The 9,273-nt window shown below is 38.9% G+C and overlaps 1 long non-coding RNA gene across 2 annotated transcripts; it reads right to left on the minus strand.

Moving 5' to 3' along the window:
* Positions 1-642: 642 nt before the first annotated feature.
* Positions 643-6,359, minus strand: LOC132614013 (uncharacterized). 2 transcript variants are annotated; one of them, XR_009572154.1, is made up of 3 exons: positions 4,440-4,879; positions 3,943-4,013; positions 643-894 (listed from the first exon to the last, which is right to left on the minus strand). It is a non-coding gene; the product is annotated as an uncharacterized LOC132614013 (long non-coding RNA). The 2 variants fall into 2 exon arrangements; XR_009572153.1 differs by having other exon boundaries at positions 3,943-6,359.
* Between the last annotated feature and the right edge of the window lie 2,914 nt (positions 6,360-9,273).

A 9,273-nucleotide genomic window follows, 5' to 3' on the forward strand; every position in this document is an offset into this window, starting at 1 on the left:
ATAATGTTAGTGTATTTTGTTTAAGAAAATTGCCAAAATGCTCGGGCTATATATATATATATTATTCGGGTCAATTCATATAATACGCTAGAATATCCTATTCTTAAAACTTAGTATTCATAAACGTGTCTCATCTATTTGAATAAGTCCGGTTTATAAAATGGTTCAATTTTTTATCTTTGATGAATCCGTGTATACATATGTGTATATGCGTGAAACTAGTTTTAGCTAATATTGGACTTACGTCCAAAACAATATATATATTTTATGAAAAAAGATGTCTAATGGGCTTAGCCTGATTCTATTAGTTTTTCCCTTCAAAAACCAGTGGGGCTTTGGCCCAAATCCTTTGTCATTTTCGGTCCAAAATTTTATTTTTCTTCCAAATCTGCCCTGACTTATGTATATAAACCTTCATCCTTTATTTACAAAAAAAAAAAGTTTTGTGAGGTTAAGAAGTCCATTAACATTTAAATATGAAATCACTTGTCCTTGATCAAACTTTGTGTTGCAAAAGATCATTTATTATTATTTATTTGCGAATTTCAAAATCGTTACGTTTTAATCCCGGGGTTTTGAAAGTGGTTTGGGGACTTAAAAGTTTACTAAACGGCATATGTACCGTTGTCCTAAGACGGCTAGTTCGTAATCAAAAGGATTCCAATACCAGTGAGTTTTTACAACTTGATAAATACAATACAACAGTTACATAGCAATGAAATAACATAAATAAAGAAAGGGACAGGCTAGAGGTGTACCAAGCCCCTAGTTGGTCATTTCTACTCATGGCTGGGCCTTCATGCAATCACGTTCAATAATAGCTTCCCGTTCACGGCTTTACCAGACTGTTTTGTTGAAAGAATGGCATGTTGGGCCGTAGCCTAACAGGAAGGTCTGACCCGGCCCAAGTGGCCATGCAGTGGGGAGGAGGGGGTTGGAGAAAGAACACACCGGTTAGAAAATATTCACTGGACTTATCACTATTATATACATACATAACATATATATGCATAAAGGTAAGACATATATACACACTCAGTTTCCAGGATAATGGGCCTAGAAGCCCAAGCTTATAATCAGATCTATCCCACTAAGCCCCTTTGTCCCCATTTTTGGTTAAGTTAAGATTTTGGACTTCCACACTGTAATCTGAAACGGGCCTGGCTCGATCACCCTCCAAATTGAGATTTATTGCTAAAGTTGAAGCCTAAATGAAGCCTATACCCTTGTACTCATTGATATTCACCCTGTATGTGACCCACCTAATCATATATACACATGATACATCAATAATATATGCATTGGATATGTATATCAAGTGTATTCCATATGTATACTTCTTCTATTTTATCAAACTCTTGTATATCCCTATGTATATCTAACCTTAAAACATAAACCTTAAGCCTATGATTCGATTAACCACCTGATTATCTTTTATTCTTAAAAGCAATAGCCTCCAAATCTAAACTAAGGCAAAACTTAAGCTCAGCCTAATCAAATATACTGGATAATTATTGACAACAAACCTATACATAGTCTCAGCTAATCAGCAGTCCATATAGCAGTTACACCAAACCAGATCATATGCACTCACAGTTCATGATGCCAAACAGTACCAAAACACAACAAGAATATACAAGGGATCAAACATATAACAATTATGATCACAAAGAGGATTTGGGAATCAGATAAACTACAACTACAGTGACACAAAGGGACATGGTTGAACAAGTTCAGATAGCACAGGGATGACACTTAAAGCCTCAGTTAAGTCAAATCAAACAAGATAAGAGAAGCACGACGCGCCGGGGGGGGGGGGGGGGGGTTATAGTGCTCACATATACCATAACTTAGATGAAATCAAAGCTGTGTCTTTTCAGTTTTAGCAGAATCTTAAAGAGAGAGGATGGCACAAGAATTTTCAAGCCGATGAGGTGATTTATGTGTTTTAGTATTCATTTCAAGGCACAACTTTACTATCAAGACTTCATCCTAACTAATTTCTTTCCTATTCCCAGAAAACCAACAACCTTACATGGATAGATTTAATTTTTAACCTCAATAGCCTGTTTGGACATCAACAAATTTGTTTTTTATATCCCCATCCCCCTGGTCTAATGATAAAGATTGGAAGGCTAGAAATATGTACACAGTGAATATACACCCCATAGACATGACAGGATACACCATGGCACCCTTTATTTGGAGGGAAATGCTATGAACCAATGTTGTATTTGGTTCTTGCTTAACCTTGTCCTCAAGGTGCCTTTAAAATGGTTTCCTCACATCAAGTGATCTGTAACTCACATGTACACACTTAAACTTTCCAAATATCATCACTAAGACAAGATCAATTAAATGCTCAACAACAGATGACACAGATCAACATTGCCCCTTAACTTAACCTGGAATTCTAGCAGTGAAGCTGCTTTTACCCCTTTTTTATCATGACAGGATTCCAGCAGGCATACACATCTTAATTTAAGATTAGTTTCAAGACAATTCAGACCAAGATAAAGCCAAAACAATATGTTCCATCCTAAAAACTGGGCAAGCTTGACCATCAGCCTTATCTTTAACAATGTCATTACATATTCAACTTGTAAACCATAACTTTAAGAGATGACACAAACAGCTTACATGAGAGGGACCTGGACAGATTTATATCAGACTTCCTCATCCTTTTTTTTTTTTTAATCTCTTAAAAAAAACTATGTGGCATAATTTGAGTGAAAAATGATTAGCCTAAATGACATATCAGTATTGATTCATCATGGTGTTAGTTTACTTCTGTGAATCAGCCAGTAAACAGGACACCAGAAAAGCCAATTTTGGATCAAATGAAGAGCTATCAGAATTAGACAACTACCTTGTCAGTTAGCAAAACATTTTTAGCCTTTTTTTTACTAACTTCCAACCAAATTTTAGTTCGTAAAATATTCGACCTTTCTCATCCAATTTCAGCAAGTCTCTAAGACCTAAAACATGATATGATGCGAAAAGTATTGACTTTGTGACATGGATCACACAAAATAGATTCACACAGACTAAAGGGATGAAAGTCTAGATGGTTAAAGCATGTCCAAACTCAAACGAAATGCTATCATAGTCCTCCCCCTTCAAAGACATTAGTCGCCATACCATTCCAAACCATTTTTTGATAATCAGGGATTAAAACCAACTTAAGCCATGTTTTAACAGTTAGTTAACCATATTTAGATCCTAAAGTTCATCTCTTTTCTTATTGGTGTTCCTAGATCCCTTTAGAACTTAAAAAAACATGGATAGATTTCAGAAGAGGAAGTTTAAAGGACAGGCAGATTTAAAACAAACTCAATGACACTCGAATACTCAGGTTTTTTATCACAAACTTGAACAAGTATAGTTACAGACAATCCCATCAACTCATATATGTGTCTTGGACTGCTATATCTCTTATTAAGACTATTTAGACACCTAAATGGTTGAGATATTCCTAGTTTAGGCTAAGTGACACTATGGTTTCAGGATCCTAGACCATCAACTATTGAACCCTTTTAAGACATTCTTACAGAATGAGTCTTGACTTTAATCTTTCATTTTTAGTCTTAATATCATTCTTAGAACCTCTTAGCTATCATATATTCCTTGTCTTGTAACAATCTGGATGTTTGAGAACACATTAGGTACATTTGGGCATAGGCAGGTTAATTAACTTCTAAACTAGACTGATGAGATCAACAATCAACCAGGCAAGCATAAACACATAATTAAACCATTAACAAGCTCTTATCATCACTGAAACAATACTAAAACAATACTAATATATATCTAAGCTAACAGAAAACTAAAGTAAAGCAAATAACAAGCTCTTATCATCACTGAAACAATACTAAAACAATACTAATATATATCTAAGCTAACAGAAAACTAAAGTAAAGCAAAAATAATATAAGGAGTTACCTTATTTTTAGTGCAACCTTGATCAAGAATGGATTTGAAAGCTCCTTTTGTTCTTCCAATCCCATCCTCAGCTACCACACAATGAAAACAAAGGCAATTTTTTTAAACTAATGACTCAACTTCAAGGCTAAGTCTAAAACTTTGAACTAATAACCCTAATTTCGAGTGTGAATGCTCAAAATCTGGGTTTCATACTTGTCTCTCTGTCTATATGTGAGAAATGGGGTTCTACTTATAGAACCCCAAAATCGATCCAAAACTCTAAGTTGTCGATTTGAGAGTTGTAGAAATTCTGGGGATTTTTCCCGTGAGTTATTGTTTGACTGATGTGATTGAATGGAAACAGACTACTAAGGGCTAGATTCCAACCATTTTTTGTCGATCCAGTCCTATTCGGATGTCCCAATGAGATGCAAGTATTCAAAACAGAACGAGACAAATCCCTTTAAGGGATTTGTACTTCATATGATCGTTGAATCAGATGAAAACGGGAATACCTTCGAATTTTTTGGTGTGTATCTGACCAGTTGTGGTTTTTAGCAAAGAAAGAAGATAAACAGACAAATTGTGGCTAAGTCTGAGATCGGATGGCTTCCAAATCCTGGCTGGAGAGCTTGATTCTCATGGGCACCCTATCTTGATCGGCTACGCAAGAAAAAGTTTCATGTTTGCTCCGCAAGTGTTTGGATCCGGTTCAGCGGCGTGCTCCTTTCTGGCGGCTCTATACCTCTTTTCGTCTGTTGACAGCTTTGCAGATATACCCCGTGATGTATGCATGATCTTTTTGATGAATTACCCTTTTGGCGACGATTTGTTTGAATTAATGGCCCTTGTGGCGATGCTCTTGTTGGTATGAATAGCCCTTATTGCAATGCTTGTTTGAATGAATGGCCCTTGTGGCATGCATATGCTTTTTGTTTTTATGAATGAATGACCCTTTTGGCATGCAGATGCATTTGTTTGTATAAATGTCTCTTTTGGCATGCATTTGCTTTTTGTTTGTATGAATGGCCTTTTTGGCATGCAAATGTTTTTGTTTGTATGAATGGCCCTTTTGGCATGCAGATGATTTTTGTTTGAATAAAATGGCCCTTTTGGCATGCACATGCTTTTTGTTTGAATGAAATGGTCCTTTTGGCATGCAGACGCTTTTTTTTTGTATGAATGGCCTTTTTGGTATGCAGAGGCTTTTGTTTGTACGAATGGCCCTTTTGGCATGCAAATGTTTTTTTTTTTTTTTTGAATAAAATGGCCCTTTTGGCATGCAAATGCTTTTTTTTCTTTTGAATAAAATGGCCCTTTTGGCATGCATATGCTTTTTGTTTGAATGAAATGACCCTTTTGGCGTGCATATGCTTGTTGTTTGAATGAAATGGCCCTTTTGGAATGCAAGTAACAGATATGGCCCTTGCAGCTGGATGATCTTTCTTTTGTCTGTAGTGTTGGTTGTGACCCTTGTGGTCGAATGCGCCTTTTTTGTCCGTTTTGACTCTTTTGGTAGAATATGTCCTTCTTCTCTGTCCTAATCCTTTTGGTCGGATGTATGCTTTTTCGTCCATTTTACGACCCTTTTGGTCAGATGTATGTTTCTCCCGTTCATCCATCTTGTAACCCTCCTGGCTAAGGTCTTGTTGAGTTTGCCTTTCCTTTTTACCATGAGCAAACCGGTTAGTGACATAGCTGTCTTCCTATTTGATATTGCGAAACCTGTATCTACAAAAATAAGTTAGTTTTCTAAGAGGCCGATTAGCGTTGTCGTCTTCCGTCTGGTGTCTTCTCTTGGCTGCTTCTCTGAATCCTCTCCTCTTGGACTTGCCATTTAAGAGATGGCTTTTAGAATGAACTTACGCTAACTATTGTTTGAAAAAACTCAGATAAAGTTATAAAATATGTGTTGTTTTCTTTGAAAATCTTGTTTATTTTAAATGTCATGACATGTATTTCTGAACGAGGTCCTCTCGTCTTCCGAGGAAGTCCTGTTGCCGTATTCCTGAACTGGTGGAATTTTTCAGATCCTTCTAAAAAATTTTGCCCCAGTTTTAGGTCTCGAGTTGCTCGACTCTTGTGTCGTCTCGATGTACAGGAATTTTTGAGGTCCCCTAAAAAATTCTGCCCCAATGTACGGTCTGGGTTTATCGTCTTCTTTTGCTGATTGTCTTGAAGGGAATTTTTAGGTCTCCTAAAAAATTCTACCCAGTTTAGGGTTGACATTGGCTAACTCTTGTGTTGCTTCTCGTACTTCGAACTTTGCCGCTTCTTTTCGACTTTTGTGTCTTTTGGGTTCCCTAAGGGTTTTTAGGTTTTTCTTTTGTGATGATCGAGCTCGAAAGCGCTTACATATCCTGTCACAGCTAAAATCAGGTTGCGCATAGTTCGGAATAAAATAATTGAGTTTTGGTTTCTACTAATAATGCGTCCGGGTTCGATATGGACTGCCTACGTATCCTACCGTAGGGAAGTCAAGTCATTGCGTAGTTCATATTCCATAGATCATTGTTTTTCCTATTTTATTACAAAAGTGCGATTACAAGCAAAAAGTGCTATTACAGGGAAGTAATAATACGATTACAAGAAAAATGATAATCCTAAATGTAGTATCTCTTGAGAGCGCCAACATTGATAGCTTTGGGCCATTCTTGTTCATCCTTCTCGGCTAACACTACGGCTCCTCCTGAAAGTACTTTGCGGACCATGTATTGCCAGTTTGGCACTAATTTCCCTTGTATTCATCTTAGTGAGGGAAGATATGCTTGAGTATGAGTTGTCCAATTTGAAAGAGTCGGGCTCTAACCCGTTTGTTAAAAACACGAGACATTCTTTGATGGTACAACTGTATGTGGAACACTGCGACCATTCTCTTTTTTTCTATCATGGCTAGTTGCTCGTAGTGGTTTCTAACCCTTTCTGCATCATTTAGTTCTGCTTCTTGAAGGATCCTTAGTGAGGGAATTTCTACTTCTGCGAGTATGACCGCTTCAGTAACATAGACCAACAAGTATGGGGTTGCTCCAATAGATGTCCGGGTTGTAGTTCTGTACCCCAACAAAGCTTGTTGCAGCTACTCGTGCCAATTCTTGTAATTGTCAATCATTTTTCACAGGATTTTCTTAATGTTCTTATCGGTAGCCTCTACAGCTCCGTTCATCTGTGGCCGGTAGGCAGTAGAGTTCCTGTGGCTTGTCTTGAACTGTTCGCAGATGTCTTTCATCAGGTGACTATTCAAGTTTAGCTCCATTATCCGTAATGATGGACTCTGGCACACCGAAGTGGCATGTGAGATTGTTCTTTACAAAGCCAGCCACAACCTTTTTGGTTACTGCCTTGTGAGAAGTGGCTTCCACCCACTTGGTAAAATAGTCTATTGCGACTACGATGAATCGATGTCCAATGGATGCCAGTGGTTCGGTGGGTCCGATGATGTCCATTTCCTATGCCACAAACAACCACGGTGAACTCATTGCATGTAGCTCTGTGGGAGGAACCTTGATCAGGTCTCCATGAATTTGACGCTGATGGAATTTTTGGACGAATTTGCACCAGTTGTGCTCCATGGTCACCCTATAATATCCTGACCTCATGATCTTCTTGGCTAGGATAAATCCATTCATGTGAGGTCCGCATGTTCCTGCGTGTACCTCTTTCAGTAATCTTATGGCCTCTTCAGCGTCCACACATCTAAGTAGCCCGAGGTCGGGTGTCCTCTTGTACAATATTTCTTTGTTCAGGAAAAATCTATTGGCTAACCTCCTGATGGTTTTCTTTTGATTTCCTGAACTGTCTTGTGGGTACCTTCTTTTTTCCTGATATGCCTTGATGTCGGCGTACCATGGCTTGCTATCCGACTCTGCCTCGATGTGAGCGCAGTGAGCATGTTCTTCTTTCAGGGTGATCTCCAACGAATAAATGTGGCTACTCTCGGGGTGCTAAATCATGAAGCTATTGCTGCCAAGGCATCAGCGAACTAGTTTTGAGCCCTCGGAGTATGCTTGAAGTCAATGCTTTTGAATTTTCTGCACAATCTTTGTACTAGATCCACGAATGGCAGAATCTTGTTATTCTTGGTGGCCCAATTTCCTTTCACTTGATTAATGGGTAAATCGGAGTCCCTGATTACCAACAACTCTCGTATGTTCATGTCTAACGCCATTCTGAGACCGAGAATACATGCTTCGTATTTAGCCATGTTGTTTGTACATCTAGAATGAGCTTTGCAGGCATTGGATAGTGCTGTCCTGTTTCTGATACCAACATTGCTCCGATACCAGAACCTTTGTAGTTGACCGCTCCATCGAAGAACAGTCTCCATCCGAGTGTGGCTGGGCCACCTCTCTTCCATAACCATTACTTCCTCGTCTGAGAAGAAGGTTCGTAGTGGTTCGAGTTCATCATCGATGGGACTCTTAGCTAGTAAGTCGGCCAGTGCTTATCCTTTAACTACCTTCTGTGCCACGTACACAATATCAAACTCACTTAAGAGCATCTGCCACTGGGCTAGTTTTGTAATGGGCATTGGTTTTCGAAAAATATACCTTAATGGATCCATTCTGGAGATGAGGTGCATAGTGAATACTAACTGGTAATGTGTCAACTTTTGGGCAACCCATGTCAGGGCACAACATGTCTTCTCTAGGAGTGTGTATCTTGACTCGCTGGATGTGAATTTCTTGCTCAGGTAATAGATGTCATGTTCCTTTTTTCCATCTTCATCATGTTGGGCGAGCATATACCCAAAGGCGTTTTCTGATACCGACAGGTATAGTAGCAGTGGGCTCCCTGGCCTGGGTGGCACTAGTACGGGAGGATTAAAAAGGTACCTCTTGATTGTGTCGAATGCCTGTTGACACTCCTCTGTCCATTTTGTGGGAGCATCTTTCTTCAACAGATTGAGGATTAGATCCACAATCACGGTTGATTGGGCTATGAACCGCCCAATATAGTTTAGCCTTCCTAAGAAACTCATGACTTCCTTCTTGGCTTTGGGAGGCGGTAATTCTTGGATTGCTTTGATCTTGTTAGGATCTAGGTCAATGCTTCTTCGACTGACTATGAACCCTAACAGCTTACCCGCAGGCACTCCAAATGCGCACTTTGCCTGGTTGAGTATTAGATTGAACTTGCGAAGCCTATGGAAGAACTTGCGCAAGTGTGTGGTGTGCTCTGAGCTTTCCCTCAATTTTATGATAACATCATCCACATAAACCTCAATTTGCCAATGTATCATATCATGAAACAGGGCAGTCATTGCTCTCATGTGTATGGCGCCAGTATTCTTGAGGCCGAATAGCATTACTCTGTAGTGATAGACTCCCCAAGGGGTTATGAATGTTGTCT

Source organism: Lycium barbarum, chromosome 10, assembly GCF_019175385.1.
Source record: "Lycium barbarum isolate Lr01 chromosome 10, ASM1917538v2, whole genome shotgun sequence".
Classification (NCBI taxonomy): Eukaryota; Viridiplantae; Streptophyta; class Magnoliopsida; order Solanales; family Solanaceae; genus Lycium; species Lycium barbarum.